Raw genomic sequence first — 16,444 nt, forward strand, 5'->3', positions numbered from 1 at the left:
ACTCCAGAACATTCACCTTGTTGTCTTTAAACCATTTCTGTGTAGCTATTGCTGTATGCCTCAGGTCATTGTCTAACTAGTAAATAAATATTCTCCAAAGCTGCACTTCTCCTGCAGACTGATGAGATTGTTCTCCATTTCCCTATATTTTGCTGGTTTCATTTGCTCCTACCTTTACAAGCCTTCCAGGGCCGACTGCTGAGAAGCACCTCCACCACATGATGCTACCACAACTGCTTCACAGTGGGGATGGTGTGTTTGTGGTGATGTTCAGTGTTTGGCATCTAGTCTGATGGCCAAAAACCACTGTTTTGGTCCAATCAGACCAAAGAACTTTCTTCCACTTGGCCATGGAGTCTCCCATGTGCCTTTTGAAAAACTCTAATCAAAATGTATTATTTTTCTTCAACATGCCAACCTCCCATAAAGCTTTGCCTTGTGAGGAAACATGGGCAACAGTTGTTTTATGTAGATTTTCTCCAATCTCAGCTGCTGAAGCTTGTAATTACTTCTGAGTAGTCATAATTGTCCTGGTGGCCTCTCTCACTAGTCTCCCTGCATGGTCAATCAGATTGTGAGGTCATCCTGATCTAAGCATATTTACATATGTGCCATATTCCTTCTATTTCTTGATAATAGATTTAACTGAAGCCCAGGAGATGTTCAGTGCCTTGGAATCTTTTTGGGATCCATCCCCTGATTTATATTCTTAACAAAAAAAAAAAAAAAAAAAAAAATCTGAGTTGTTTGGAGTGTTCTCTTGTCTTCATGGTGTAATGGTAGCCATGAATTCAATGAATTCAATCACTTGAGACACATTCACTGCTCTCAGCACAATTTAAAGGGGGTGAGTATTTATGCAATCTAACTGTCTAATTGTTAATTTACTTGACAGACTTTTATAGAATTAGCATCACTTCATAGAGATCCATAAAATACTTTTTGGTATTTTTTGTAAAAAAAAAAAAAAATGACATTGACAAGAACTGATTTACAAAATCAATAAAAAGGTAAATCATCCAAGGGTGTGAATACTTTCTATAGGAACTGTGCACCTAAGATACACTATATTGCCAAAAGTATTCACTCACCCATCCAAATAATTGAAATCAGGTGTTCCGATCACTTCCATGGACACAGGTGTATAAAATCAAGGACCTAGGCATGCAGACTGTTTCTACAAACATTTGTGAAGGAATGGGTCGAGCTCAGTGAATTCCAGCGTGGTACTATGATAGGATGCCACCTGTGCAACAAGTCCAGTGGTGAAATTTCCTCGCTCCTAAATATTCCACAGTCAACTGTCAGCGGTATTATAACAAAGTGGAAGTGATTGGGAATGACAGCAACTCAGCCACAAAGTGGTAGGCCACGTAAAATGACAGAGCGGGGTCAGAGGATGCTGAGGCGTATAGTGCACAGAGGTCGCCAACTTTCTACAGAATCAATCGCTACAGACCTCCAAACTTCATGTGGCTTTCAGATTAGCTCAAGAACAGTGCATAGAGAGCTTCATGGAATGGGTTTCCATGGCCGAGCAGCTGCATCCAAGCCATACATCACCAAGAGCAATGCAAAGAGTTGGATGCAGTGGGGTAAAAGCACGCCGCCACTGGACTCTTGAGCAGTGGAGACGCGTTCGCTGGAGTGATGAATCGCGCTTCTCCATCTGGCAATCTAATGGATGAGTCTGGATTTGGCGGTTGCAAGGAGAACAGTACTTGTCTGACTGCACTGTGCCAAGTGTAAAGTTTGGTGGAGGGGGGATTATGGTGTGGGCTTGTTTTTCAGGAGCTGGGCTTGGCCCCTTAGTTCCAGCGAGAGGAACTTTGAATGCTTCAGCAAACCAAGAGATTTTGGACAATTCCATGCTCTCAACTTTGTGGGAACAGTTTGGGGATGGCCCCTTCCTGTTCCAACATGTCTGTGCACCAGTGCACAAAGCAAGATCCATAAAGACATGGATGAGAGAGTTTGGTGTGGATGAACTTGACTGGCCTGAACAACGTCCTGACCTCAACCTGACAGAACACCTTTGGGATGAATTAGAACGGAGACTGAGAGCCAGGCCTTCTCGTCCAACATCAGTGTGTGACCTCACAAATGCGCTTCTGAAAGAATGGTCAAAAATTCCCATAAACACACTCCTAAACCTTGTGAAATGCCTTCCCAGAAGAGTTGAAGCTGTTATAGCTGCAAAGGGTGGATTGACGTCATATTAAACCCGATGGATTAAGAATGAAATATCACTTAAGCTCATGTGCGAGAAAAAGCAGGTGAGCAAATACTTTTGGCAATATAGTGTACATGCCTAGCAGCTGGACCAGCGGGCTTCAACCTCCACCAGCGGGGCCGTGGTGACGACCAACCACGGCCTAGCAGCTGGACCGGTGGGCTTCGGCCTCCACCAGCGGGGCCGTGGTGACGACCAACCCGGCCTAGCGGCTGGACGGGCAGGCTTCCACAATCACCAGCGGGGCCGTGCTGATGGCTAACCGCGCCTAGCAGCTGGATTGCGGGCCTCCACCATCATCAGCAGGCTAGTGCTAAAGGCCAACCAGACCTAGCAGCTGAACTAGCGGGCTTCCACCACCACCAGTGGGCACGTGCTGACGGCCACCACACCTAGCAGCTGGATTAGCGTGATCCTTCCACCACCAGCGGGCCCATGTTGACGGCTAACGCGCCTAGCAGCTGGACTAGCGGGCTCCCTACACCACCAGTGGGCTTGTTCTTACAGACTAGCGGGCTCCCACCTCCACCAGCGGGCTCGTGCTAACGTCTGACCACGTCTAGCAGCTGGATCTGCTGCTCACCACTGTTCACCCCACCACCTCCACACCTCAGGACAACAACGCCACCAAAACAGAAACATGACATGAAACCTGAAGATGAGTACATGTCGCTCACACAGGTAAATGAGCTACGGTCTCAACAGAAAGAGATGTTCTCTACCCTGCTACAACAACAGCATGACAACTTTAAAAGCTTTGTCAAACTTATTATGGACTCTTTAAACACGAGACTTGATGTGCTTTCCATAGAGCTTTAAGAGATCAAAACAAGTATCCAGTTCACACAGAAAGAAGTGGATGAAATCAAAATAAACAGCACCAAGCATACAGAAAATCACAACTCAGTGCAGACGGACATCATGAAAATATGTGACAGTCTACTAACCATCACGGATAAAATGGAATACCTTGAAGGGCAATCCAGACGTAACAACCTGGTCATCGATGGGATCGAGGAGTCACCTGGTGAGACGTGGGCCGACTCGGAGGGAAAAGTGAGGGGGATCCTGGCGGAAAAGCTGCAGCTCCAACAGGAGGTTGAGGCGGAGAGGGCGTACCGAACAGGGAGACCCACGGCTGGCAGTGACAGGCCAAGATCCATCGTTGTAAAGTTTCTCAGGTAGAAGGACAAGCTAGCGGTTTTACAGAGGGCAAGGTGCCTTAAAGGTACCAAAATATTCATCAGTGAAGACTATACAGATGCCGTCCGGTTAAAAAGGAAAGAACTATTGCCCAAGATGAAAGCTGCGTGTGAGAGAGGGGACGTTGCCTTTTTAAGGCACGACAAACTCATCATCCATCCCCGCAGCAGCACACCGAATCCTCGGATTTACATTTAAACTAGCTACAGGTATGCATGCAACAAACTCCACGCACTCACACACACGCATATGGTGGATATTTTCACTAAACAGTTAAGACCTTCGTTAAAGGAACAATATAGCAATCCGGAGTTGCCTAAAAAAGGATTAAGAATCGTGCATCTCAACATCTGCATTCTGTTACATAAAGTGCACGATCTTGCTATTCTAATCAGTAATGAAAATATAAATATCTTGGCAGTATCTGAAACTCATTTGGACATTTCTGTTAATGACTCTGAGGTAGCCATACCTGGTTTTAGCACCTTCAGGCATGACAGAAACAAATATGGAGGAGGAGATTTATGTACAGAATCATATCACAGTTAAAATAAGGAAAGACCTGATGGACCCATCTATAGAAATTATATGGCTTCAAGTACATCTTCCTTACATCAAACCATTAATTATTGGCTGTTGTTATAGACCTCCTAGTTTCACTGTACAGTACACTGATGATATTTGTGCCACTCTTATGAATACCACAGATACTGACAAAGAAGTGTATTTACTGGGGCATTTCAACATAGATTGGCTCTCCTCCTGTCATTTGAAGGACAGATTACTTGCAACTATGAGCATATGTAATTTAAAACAAATAATTGATATCCCAACTAGGGTTAATACTAATAATTCGGGTGTTACATCTCCCTCATGTATTGATCACATTTATACTAATGCTAGTGAACTGTGCTCTGGGACTGTATCAAAGCCGGTTGGTTTCAGTGATCATAATGTAGTGGCTTCGGTAAGGAAAGCAAAAGTGCCTAAGGTTGGGCCTAGGATTATTATGCAAAGATCCTATAAATCATTCTGTGAAGAAAAATTCATTGACGATATCAAAAAATTAAAATGGCATAGAATCTATTCAGAAAGACATACTAACACACATAAAATCTGTTTTTAGACACGCTGCCAAAAATTACTGATGAACATGCTCCTAATGAAAAAATTCACGGTGTAAAACACCATTGCCCCATGGATTGATCATGAATTAAAAACTTGTATGGCTAACCGGGATATGGCAAAACGAGCTGCTATAAAATCAAATGATCCAGCTCTATGGAGTAATTACCGGAAACTCAGAAACACAGTAACTAAAATGAACAAGCAGAAGAAAAAATCCTATTATCTAATGAAAATCTATGAAGCAAGACATGATGGAAAGAAACTCTGGAACACCTTTAACAATATACTGGGCAGGTCTAAGTATAATAATCCTACTTTCATACAAGCAGAAGGTAAATTTTTAACCAAACCTACTGATGTTGCGAACTATTTCAATAAATTTTTTGTGAAAAGGTAAACAGCATTCGAGAGAATATGAATAACTCTAATTATGAACAATCTATAGAACTTATCAATCGACTGATAATGATCAACAGAAACTTCGATCCTGTAACAAAAGAGGAAGTTAAAAAACTACTTCTCTCAGTTAAGAGCGATAAACAGTTTGGATTTTACTATCTTGAAGGAAAATTAATGAGAACTATTGCGGAGTACATTTGTGAACCTGTGTGCCATATTTTTAACCTCAGCTTGAAGGAAGGTATTTACCCCCAAGCTTGGAAAGTTGCAAAAATAATACCGATATCAAAAGATAATAGAAAAACTTTCACTGGTGAAAACAGCAGACCCATTAGTTTTCTTCCAGCTCTTAGTAAAATCATGGAAAAACTTGTATCTTCTCAGATTTCAAACTATTTCTCTGTTAATAAACTATGTTCAGAGTCTCAACATGCCTCCAAAGCTGGCCACTCATCTTGCACTGCACTAACACACATGACCGACGACTGGCTGTACCAAATAGACAAGAATGTGGTAGGTGCCGTAATGTTAGATTTTAGTGCTGCTTTTGATGTAATCACCACGCAAACTCCACGCACCACGCACTTCTATTGAAAAAAATCACAGCTTATGGATTCAAGGCAGAAGCGGTTAGGTGGACAGAGAGTTACTTAACTAATAGATCTCAGTCCGTGTGCTTTAACGGTAGTTTTTCTTGTACAAAGAAGCTAGAATGTGGAGTCCCTCAAAGTAGCTGTCTTTGTCCTCTTCTGTTTTCCATTTTCACAAATGATTTACCTCTAGTGTTAAACAATTCATCAATTACAATGTACGCTGACAATTCAACAGCATATACAGCAGCTAACAACATAGACCAGTTAAATGAGTCACTACAAAGAGTTTTACACTGTGTATCAAACTGGGTGTCCAATAACAAGCTGTTTTTAAATATAGCGAAAACGAAGTGTATAACTTTTAGTTCTAGTCATGCATTAAAAAACAAGCGGCCTTTGTCTCTGAATATAAAAGGTGTTGATTTGGAGCAAGTGCATGAAATTAAGCTTCTTGGTGTAACCATAGATGAACAGCTAAATTGGTCTCGTCATATTAACAGCATTTTAACTAAAATGGGAAGAGCTCTGTCCAGCATTAGAAGGTGTGCATATTTTATGACAGATACTACAATCAGACAAGTTATTCAATCATTAGTGTTGTCTCATCTGGATTTTTGTTCTGTTATCTGGTCATGTGCATTTAAGAAAGACATGCACAAACTCCAACTTATGCAAAACAAAGCTGCTCGTTTAGCACTTCACTGTTCTTTTAGGACGAGCGCCGATAGTATGCATGAAACTCAGTCCTGGCTAAGAGTTGAGGACAGACTATCCGTGAATATCTTAGTCTTTTTTCATTGCATAATAACTACAACAAAGCCTAAAAGCCTTTATAGCAGGATCTCATACATCAACAGCATACACAGCCATACCACAAGGCAGGTCACACAAGGTCATGTTGTTGTTCCCATTTCAAGAACCTGTGCTATACAGAAGACTGTTATGTACAGGGCTTCCACTCAGTGGAACAAATTACCATGTACTTTGAAAAGATCTAACACTTTAAAAATGAACTTAGGAAATATATTTGTACAAAATGAACATGAACTCTAAAAATAGGTGATTATCCGCTGATTGTAACTTGTCTGTTTCTATAACCATTGTCATTTACTAACTGTTGAATGGAAAGTTTTGCCAGTGAGACATTCTTACGTAGGAAAAGATCATATGTGCTACACTGTTTTCTCTGTCTTCCTTGTATTGAATCTACTGTAGTAGGTATTGTCTCTGCAAGCATCAATATTAGCTTCTGACTGGGTTGTGGGTTTAGACTGTGGGTGACCATGACTGTATGAAGACTAAATGTCAGATTCATTTTGAATTCTTATGTAATATACATATCAAATGTAATAAACAAACAGTGTTCTGTTAGTCTTGTTCACTGCAGAGATAGTTGTACCTTCTCTGGTCAATGCTTGTTTCCTGCAGTCCTCTGCTCTGCTCAAGATAAACTCCAAATCTGTTTTCAGTGGTACCAGCCTACGGCATGTGTCAAGCTAAACAGAGCACATGGACTCTGACAGGAGAGAAATCAAATTTTGTGTTGGATAACATTTGTAGTAATGTGCATTACTTCATAAAAGTAAAGGTCTCCTTTGTTTTCTTCCAACTCAGCTTGCTTGCTCTGATCAGTCTTCCTTCATTTCAGCTTTCCACTTTTGTGTCTAATTAGCATACAAATGAAATTCTAAGTGTGAACGTATTATTGGGCACCTACATATGTGTGACTATACCACCAACTTGCAAATCAACATTAAACACCTTCAAAAGGAACACTGCAAAGGCAGGCTTGTTTCCTTGATTAGATTAACTGTCTTTTATATGAACAGTGCAGCTTGATGCATAACAAAAAAACGTTTTTATTCCCACTTATCTACACACAGTACCCCATCATGACAAGGTGAAAACAGAATTTTAGAATTTTTTTGCAAATTGATTAAAAAAAAAAAAAAAAAAATCACATAAGTGTCCAGAACCTTCACAAAAACACTTGAATTTTATCACTGGTGCCTCCCCGTTTCTCTCAGTATTTGCTGAGATGTTTCTACACCTTTTCTGGAGTCCATCTGTGGTAATTAGATTGATTGGACATGATTTGGAAATGCACACACCTCTCTACAGAAGGCCTCACAGCTGGCAATGCATTTCAGAGCAAAAACCAAGCCATGAGGTCAAACGCACTGCCTGTAGATCCCAGAGACAGGCTAGTTGTAAGGCACGCATCTGCAGGGCTACAAAAACATTCTGCTGCACTGAAGGTTCCCAAGAGCACTGTGACCTCCATAATTCTCAAATAGGAGAAGTCTGGTATAACCAGGTTTTTTCCAACAGCTGGTGGACCGACCAAACTGAGCAATGGAGGAAGAAGGGCCCTAGTAAGTGAGGTGACCAAGAACCCAATGGTCACTCTGACAGAGCTCCAGAGATCCTGTGTGGAGATGAGACAAAGTTCCAGATGGAGATCGATCACTGCAGCCCTCCACCTATCTGGGCTTATTGGATAGAGGCTAGACAGAAACCTCTTTTCAGCGCCATGGTTTTCCTCCAACCAAAGATGGGCAGCCTCGCCCTGCAAGTTCATGCAGGAATAGTATGTCAACAGCAGACTATTTTACATTTAGAGGTTAATTTATCATCCACTCTGGTATGAGTCCATGATATTATTGCTTCCGCCATGGGTGAGTACATTAGGAAGTTAAAAAGGTTAATGTTTGCTTAAAGGATCTGTGCTTTTATGCAAAATTCTTAAGCTAAATGTCCTCAAAAGTTAACTTTTCCTCATTAATGGCGCTGTTGTAGCTCTGTCACCCACTGACCTCCCGATGACCCTTTGCTCTTGCTACAGGATGAGATGTAATAATTGATTAAGTGATGACGTTCAATCGAGAGTCCATGCACTGTGTTGTATTTTGAAAGAACCAGATATTATATGCTTGTGACTTCCTGTTTGGAGCTTTCTGATCAACAGGAATTGACGCGGTTTGGCAGAGGCCAGCGCTGAAAATAGACCTGCAGCACAGCAAAGTGGCGATTCAGGGATGTGCCGATGCCTGACAGGAGCACAGGAAGTGGAACTTCGAGTTGCTCCGCGGTACAATTCACTGGCAGATCGTGGTGCAGTCGCTGTATATGGAAATTGCAGGTTATACTCTCTTATATTTGGAGTTTGTTGCAAATTCCAAGAGGGCTATCATATGATTTGCAAAGAGCAGAGACTTCCGTCCATCCACTCTGCCATAAGCCGAGTGGAGGGCTGCAGTGATGGTTGTCCCGCTGGAACTTTGTCCCATCTCCACACAGGATCTCTGAGGCTCTGTCAGAGTGACCACTGGTTTCTTGGTCACCTCTCTTACTAAAGCCCCTCTCCCTGATTGCTCAGTTTAGGCAGGCAACCAGCACTTGGATGAGGTCTGGTTTTGCCAAACTTCTCCATTTGAGAATTATGGAGGCCACTGTACTCTTGGGAACCTTCAGTGCATAAATTTGCAAAAATTCTTAAAATGATTTTTTTCACTTAGTCATTATGGGACACTGAGAGTAAATTAATGAGAAACAAATGTTTTGGTTTTCTTACTTAAGCATCCGGCGTTAACATGACAAAATCAAAAGAAGTGAAGGAGGTCTGACTAATTTCTGAATGAACTGTATTTTCAGTAGAATAAAACACACCAGATGTCCACATTTTGAGATAATTTTCCAAACAGGTTCAAGATTAGGCTTTTATTTTGTGCAAGACATTATGGGTAATGATGTTATATGCAGTTTTTGCTTCCCTAAATAACCTTTTTAATTCAGCCAGGCAACGCGGCCTGGCCTAAGTGAGGGTGTCTGATGTTAAGAGACATGATGCAGCCTGGCATTCTGAGGATGGATCCTGCACAGCGGACTCAATTTTAATTCAATGCACACATGAATCCCTTTACATCCTGAGTGTTGCGGTTCCTTTCTGCTGCTACATAAACTAAAAAGCAACCGTGCATGAACAAAGTCTGATGCGACTCCATTCTTTTCTTTAAAGATAAATGTTCAAATAAATGTTTCATTTTTCTGCTGGCGTATTTGTTTTGCTGCCAATAGGCATTCACTTTTCTCAGAAACATATTGATGTAACTTCACCTCAATTTATGGTGCTGTGTACAAAGAATATTGTTTCCCAGCTCACAAAATATGGATGAAATGACAGCAAGCAGATGTTGGAGAGAGCAGCCAGAGAAAGAACAAAGAAGGGAAGTGAGTTCACAGGAAGAGAGGTTTGGACACGCTATGGTTTTAAGAGGTGACTTTGATGATAACAGGAAGTGATTTGGAGGTGTGTTTTTGTACTGCTGGGAAAGTTTGAGTGTGTGTGAGATAAGTTAAAGAGCGGCAGGCACGACACCAACAACTAGAGGGATCTCATGGGTAATTCAAAATTGATCATCACTGTGAGAAATGTCTAAAGACACACTTCTTTTGTACTGAGAAATGCCTCCTCTTCTGTTCATTTTAATGAGTGTGATATGTGATATTGTTTAAATTAATGGTTTGTGTTTCTGAAAGTTAGATTTCTTTTGGCTGTTATGCACCTTTAACATACTATTCAATATAGAAACACATATAGGCAGCAAAGAATTGTCGTTACAGCTTTCCTGGTGGACTTACCCAGAGTTCATTGCAAACCTGGAGCTGTGATTGAAGTGGGCATCCAGCCCAGTCCAAGCCTTTAACCAAAGTTTGTATACTGAAGCTGTAGTCAATAAAGTTTAAAAGTGTGGGTTGTAAACAACAGACAGTGGAACACGAACAGTAACTCTAAATCAAATTCTATACCAGAAGTGACACAATAATAAAATGAATGATCAGTATGATCAGATGAGTTCAGGCGATTGATAGCACCATCACTACCACCGTTTAATCCATTTCAGCCAATAATCTCACATTGCAGTTTGTTTAAGGATTTATTAGGGCAGCATAATATTTTTGGTGTCACTCCTCACAGATTTTTACATACAGAAATTGAGGAGTAATAAGATAAGAGACAGAGTGGTGATCCAGGGAAGGCGAGGCAAATTGCAGAGCACAGGAAGAGATTAAGATGCATGTCAGGTGAGATTATTGACAGAAATAACTCCCCAGTTTTGTTTTATTTCTCAAACGTTTTCTGCAGAATGTACAGTAACTGTCAGTGTTGGGTATAATGTGTAGTGTAATGGGTTGCTGTTGCTTTCTTATTGCAGTTACTACAAAATAATAACCTTGTTACTTTCATTACTGTAAGTCCTCTAACTATGTGTTAAACAGGAGCACAAAGAAAAGAAATGAAGTGCCACTTTCAATGCGTGCTCACGCAACACTCGCTAATGCAGGTTACTGATACATAGTCCATGAAGGAGGGAGAGGGAAACGGCGCAGTATGAAGAAGGGTGTGCGGAGATACAAATACTACTTTGCATAATCCTACTTTGATCTATTAAACATGAGACAAAAAGTGGAAACCATAAAAACATGCAGAAAACAGTCTAACATCTCCTGATTTAAAAAACCATATCAATAAAAATGAACACAATATAAAATGTAAATTAAAGTGCATGCTTTTTAGAGCAATTCATCATATTTTTGATTAAAATGTGCGCTGTCTTTTCGTTTTTGATAAAACGTTGATGCTGTGGCTACTCGTGCTGACTCATGTTTGTCAGTGAAGGATTACAGACTAGCTCATGCAAACACAGGAAGGCACGTTGTCGTAGGTGTTTTATGCTTCCACAAGTTCTTGAGTAGTCTCTAAAACAGCAGTGGAAATGTACTCAAGCCTTTCTGCTTTCACATACTTTTAAAAACCGTGCGGAGATAAAGGTCAATGAGTCTCGCAGCCACTGCCTTACAGGCAAAGTTGAGGGAACAAAACAACATGGAGCTCTCGCTGCTCTGCATCTGAAGCAGACTTTTCTCTACTGTGTTTTCATTTGCCAGCCCGGCTAATTCCCCTTCTCCGTTAGATGTTTGATAGCAGTTAATAACCACTGAAAGGCATTTCTGTCATTGGTATCGACAGTAAATACGGTTAACCCTGCAAAGCGGATGGATACGCCCAACTACTTGTTTCTCACTGGCTAATCCATCTTGCAAAGCTCCCATCTGAACCGTTTGGGCCCATTTAGAAAGTGACAGGACCAATCAGCGACAAGGGGCAGTAAGTAAGCAACGGAGTCGTGACGTAAGCAAGCAGCAGCAAGAGGCTGGTGCAATTATGGTGGAAGAGCTTAGCGGGGATGCTGCTAAAGTGCCATTTTTATTAGAACTTGAGGACATTTCTTCGTTAAAAGAAGAACAAAGAACAGCACTGAGTTGTTTTCTTTTCAAAAACGACAAAAGTCATGTACTGACATGTCTATAGTCGCCATGGTTCACGTTATTCCTCGGTAAATGTGCACGTGCATCTCGGTCATGGCTACGCCACGTGTCTGGTGCTCTGATTGGCCTGTGCAGCACTTTGGAAAACTCAAATGTTTTTAAAATGTGCTATATAAATAAAGTGGATTGGATTGTAAAGATGTGACAGGCAGAACGTTCATCCAATCACACTCAGAGTTTTTTTCAAAGCCTCTGCCCTTTCCCAAACGCTTAGTATTGAAGGTTTCCCAGATGGATCTGGTGTGTCTGGTTAAAAAAGGTGATATTTGTATTATTTTCTCCCCTTGTTTTAATGGTTTGGACATAATTGTCTGGGTACTATGTCCTCCAAACTATGACCCACGAGCCATGGCAGTTCGGGGTGAATACAAAATCTGTTACACCCATAGTATTCAATAAAAAACTGAACAAATAGAAGTGGCGCGTAGCTAAAAGTGAGTTTTTTTAAACTGGAAATTCTCAAACGTAAAAATAAATGGAGAGATCATGTAAGAAAAAAATACTGGAAAGTGCTTATTATTGTAGGAAAGCAAAGTAAAAACAATTTGTCTTGAGTTTGTATGGTGTTTTGTTGCCAAAAGTCAAAGTACAGAAGCTCGAAGTGGAGAGTGAACTCATTTATGTATGAGTTAAGGTTATGAGTAAATTTCAGTATATTTTATGAGATTTTGTCTTACACAGCCGGTTTCCCCAAAATAACCAGGGAATTTCTCAAGTTAAACATGCATGTCATGCTGTATTGATTTGTACTGTGAATTTTCACAAACAGCTCACCTTCAGAATAATCTCTGCAAATATCCCAATCAAAAACCTAACTAATGATATTTTCACATTACAGTGAGGTCAAGTCCGCACATTCCACTGTTGCTCTTCTTTACTGTTTCACACGAGTGTTTCTTTTTTCTGTATCTGCATCATCTGACTTTGAACCAGCTTAAACCCATCCTAGGGCCTTATTGTCGCTGTGACTCTGATATGTGAATGCACTTTTGAACTTATGAAGGTGCAATTCTACCTTTAATGTATCCTTATATGAGAGAAACCCATCTGACTCCTGGCTCCAGCTCTGCATTTAATGCAAGGACATGATAAATATGTTTTAATTTGTTTCTTGGCAAGAAAGAAATGTCATTTATTTCCCAAACTGTTAAAGTCTAACTTCAAGTTCAGGGGAAAAAGGAGGACATTTCTGCAGCTCTTGCCAAAAAGACAGTGGATGGTAGACGTCAGCTTGGTTCTGCCCAAAAGTAAAAGGATCTTTCCCAGTGCTTTTTTTAGGAGGGGCTTTGTTGAAGACATTTATTTTTAATGACAAGATGCATTAACTTTCCAGTAGTAGCAGCTCTAAATAGAGCACAGGTGACTACCAGACGGCATGAAAGTAGAGCAGTGTAATGGTCCACATAGGTCACGATGCAGTTCAACGCTCAGTTTTCAGGTCAGAGTTCAGGAAGAGTTGGGTTCACAGTCCTGTTTTTATCCTGTCTTTAAAAAATAATTTAGTCAGTGATGTTGGAACCAACCGTAGTGCAAGTTAGGGTTTTTTTATCCAGCATGGTTGAATTTAGAATTTTCTGGGTAAGCTCATATGGCCTGTTTTGTGTAAACCATTAAACTAAACAATAAAGGGGACATAAAACGATGTTAAGTAAAATGGAGATTGATATGAATATCTTTATTTGCCACTACAAAATGAATGATATGTAAAACAAACTGCATAATAAAAGAGTAATGGACTAAACTTATGAATTAAATTGAGTTTTTACGTAGTTTTTAGCGAACAGCTGGTGCAATGGTCATTTTTGCTCTACCATGAGTCAACAAAGGACTGCGGACTTGATTTTTTATTAGAACTGGGGTGATGCGTTGACATAGTTATCACTGATTATGTAGATATGTGAGATTGACCTTATACGAGCTGAATTAAAGGGAAAGTCTGCATAGTTGTGGTTTTATTTTTTTAATATTCACAATTACCATAGGAAACAAACTGTTTTCTGTTCCATACAGGACCACCACCTGAAATGGGCCCAAACAGGCCCTCCCCATAAGTCCATTAATGATATCAATGCACACACATTGGATCAGTAGTATTTGTGCTAGCCTGCTGTCTAACATTTGCTTCCAGGGCCTTGCTTTGACCGTGTGCTAACTGGCTACCGGGAAATTGCATTGCTAATGACAGCCTTACACCAGAAGACTTTGCTAAAACTCTTAAAAATCTCTAGAAAGACTGACATCTCAGACCCTTTCACATCTAAAGACAATTTGTCGGCAAGCCATTGAGTTTTTAGTCTCAAACAAGATTTTGCAAAGACTGTGGGTCACTAACTACAAGACTAGAATACGAATTCTTTTGAGATTATTTCCCCCCATGCATCTGCTGAAAATTCACAACAACAATTTTTGAGCGGGGAACAAGATGTAGAAGGAGATGGAGATCACATTTAAGTTAATATCTCTAATAATCCGATGTTTTAAAATCATTTACATCGCGTAGAAATGAAAGGAAAGTTAAACACTGAAGCAACTTTTGCATTTAACTGCAACAACCGAGGAACTATCCTGGAAACACTTCAGAATAAAAATACCGTATGAAACATGAGTAGTCTCACCACAGAAACAAACAGATCAGCCGTTTACTTTGAAAATCCCAAAGGAGTTTTACTGTACCTGTCATGTTAGCCTAGAATGAATTGACAGAGGCACTCAAAAACACAGGAGCAGAGATCTGACTGCAGCTCTGAGCAGAAAAGTTTTTCACTTTCTTGAGTTCTGAGCAGACATTCAGCAACTCTATTGATCTGCGCTCATGTTCATAATTTGAAGAATGAAGTGAATTAATGTGCTTATGCACTACAATGGTTTCCATTGGTCGCATGAATCTGGATATGGTGGTGCAACAAGCTTTAAGCTATAAAGGAGGCGGCTGGAGGGGGGAGAGGTAAGGCTGGCTACCAGCTGGTCACAGCTGGGTGATGCCTTTCGTGAAGTAACGCTAGGTTTCATCAGTTTTAGATAGAATAAGCTAACTATTGCTGGTATTGCTAATGTGATGTCATTTGCTTTGTTTAAGGGCATTATCATTTTTATGTCACTCATTATGATTAAGAAAAACATACATAAACACAAAAAGGAGGATTATTTTAAACCATTATAAAGAATTTGACACTTGAATGTTTGTATAATGTGCATAAAATCTCTGCCACTGCAAACAAATTGATTTATTAAACCTGTATTTTGACACATTTCAAGTTAAAGAAACATTGCAACTTCTGCGATTTGAAAATTGCAGCAGACCATATTGCGGTGTAATCTAATTTGCGATTAATTGCCCGGCACTGGTCTAAATTCCAGCCAAAGCATCTAAGATAAGCAAAGGACTGTGGGATTCAAAAGAAACAAGGGAAGGTAAATTAGGCAGACCAGATGGAAGATGTCTAAGGGCACACGAAAATGCCATTTTGCTTTAATGTAGAAAAACTGCTGTACAGCACAAGTGCAGTTTTCTGCTGATGATGAAACGCTTCATTGTCTCGAGCCTCAGCAAACAGCATTTCAGTACAACTCTTACACTTCGGAAGGAAGTGTTTGCACTATTTCATTTTTCATTTTGGTTTTCCTTGTGTTGTTTTCATGTAATCCTCTCACGTCAAACTATGAACTGCCTCTTCAGGACCTGCACGTGTGATGTCTTCAAAGAGCAGAGTGGTTTTCAAAGCGGTTGGAACCTGTCCATCTTCAAGCTGCCCTCAACAGACTGTACTGAACAAAAAAAGAAGTGTTGGAAATTCTAGCAGAATGAAATGAGTGAACTCAGCCCTAGAGCCAAAGCTAGTCGGTGTTCATGGTGAGAAAAAGTCTGTTTTGACACTCTGGTACAGTGAAAACCAGCAGGATCAGAGTTCAGCTGCAGAATGAACCTCACAAAGCAGCTGGTTGTCTGAAAACGCTGTGCAGCAGCACCTGCTGTTTTGTCAATAGTATTAGAGAAATCATGCAGGATGTGATGTCTATCAGGGAAGAAGAAACGCTCCTGGGCTGCCAGTTTTAAGCTTTGTGGGGCTGTGGGCAAATATCCAGCCGAGGTTTTCAGTTTCAGAACATCCTTAGATTTAAGAACACCAGAGTATGTTCCAGCTGCTGGGTGAAACAAGAAGAGAAAAGACTGATGTTAGTATCCTGTGATTATTTTACCCTTTATAACCACCTAATTCACACAAACCCTCTGTTATCAGGGACAGCGGCGCCTCCATAACTCCCAGTTTGTGCATTAAATGTTCTCCCAGTTTGTGTTTGGGTGAGTAAAATCTCCTAGAAGAGGTGCAGCTAATTTATAAAGTGGCACATAGCTAAAGGGCGATGATGTTTTCACATTGCATTTAGTCATTATCTAACAAAACAGCTTTTGGTGATAACATTTAGTAACTGTTAAAATGGCTGCTAGGTAGACTGAGGGTCATTAAGTCTGGATCATTAAAATCTTTAGTGAAACTAT

At 40.6% G+C, this 16,444-nt stretch overlaps 1 pseudogene; it reads left to right on the plus strand.

The window, feature by feature from the left end:
- The first annotated feature begins 3,193 nt into the window (after positions 1 to 3,193).
- The window catches only part of LOC121526596, a 164,969-nt pseudogene continuing 151,718 nt past the window's right edge, over positions 3,194 to 16,444 (plus strand).

Source organism: Cheilinus undulatus, linkage group 18, assembly GCF_018320785.1.
Source record: "Cheilinus undulatus linkage group 18, ASM1832078v1, whole genome shotgun sequence".
Lineage (NCBI taxonomy): Eukaryota > Metazoa > Chordata > Actinopteri > Labriformes > Labridae > Cheilinus > Cheilinus undulatus.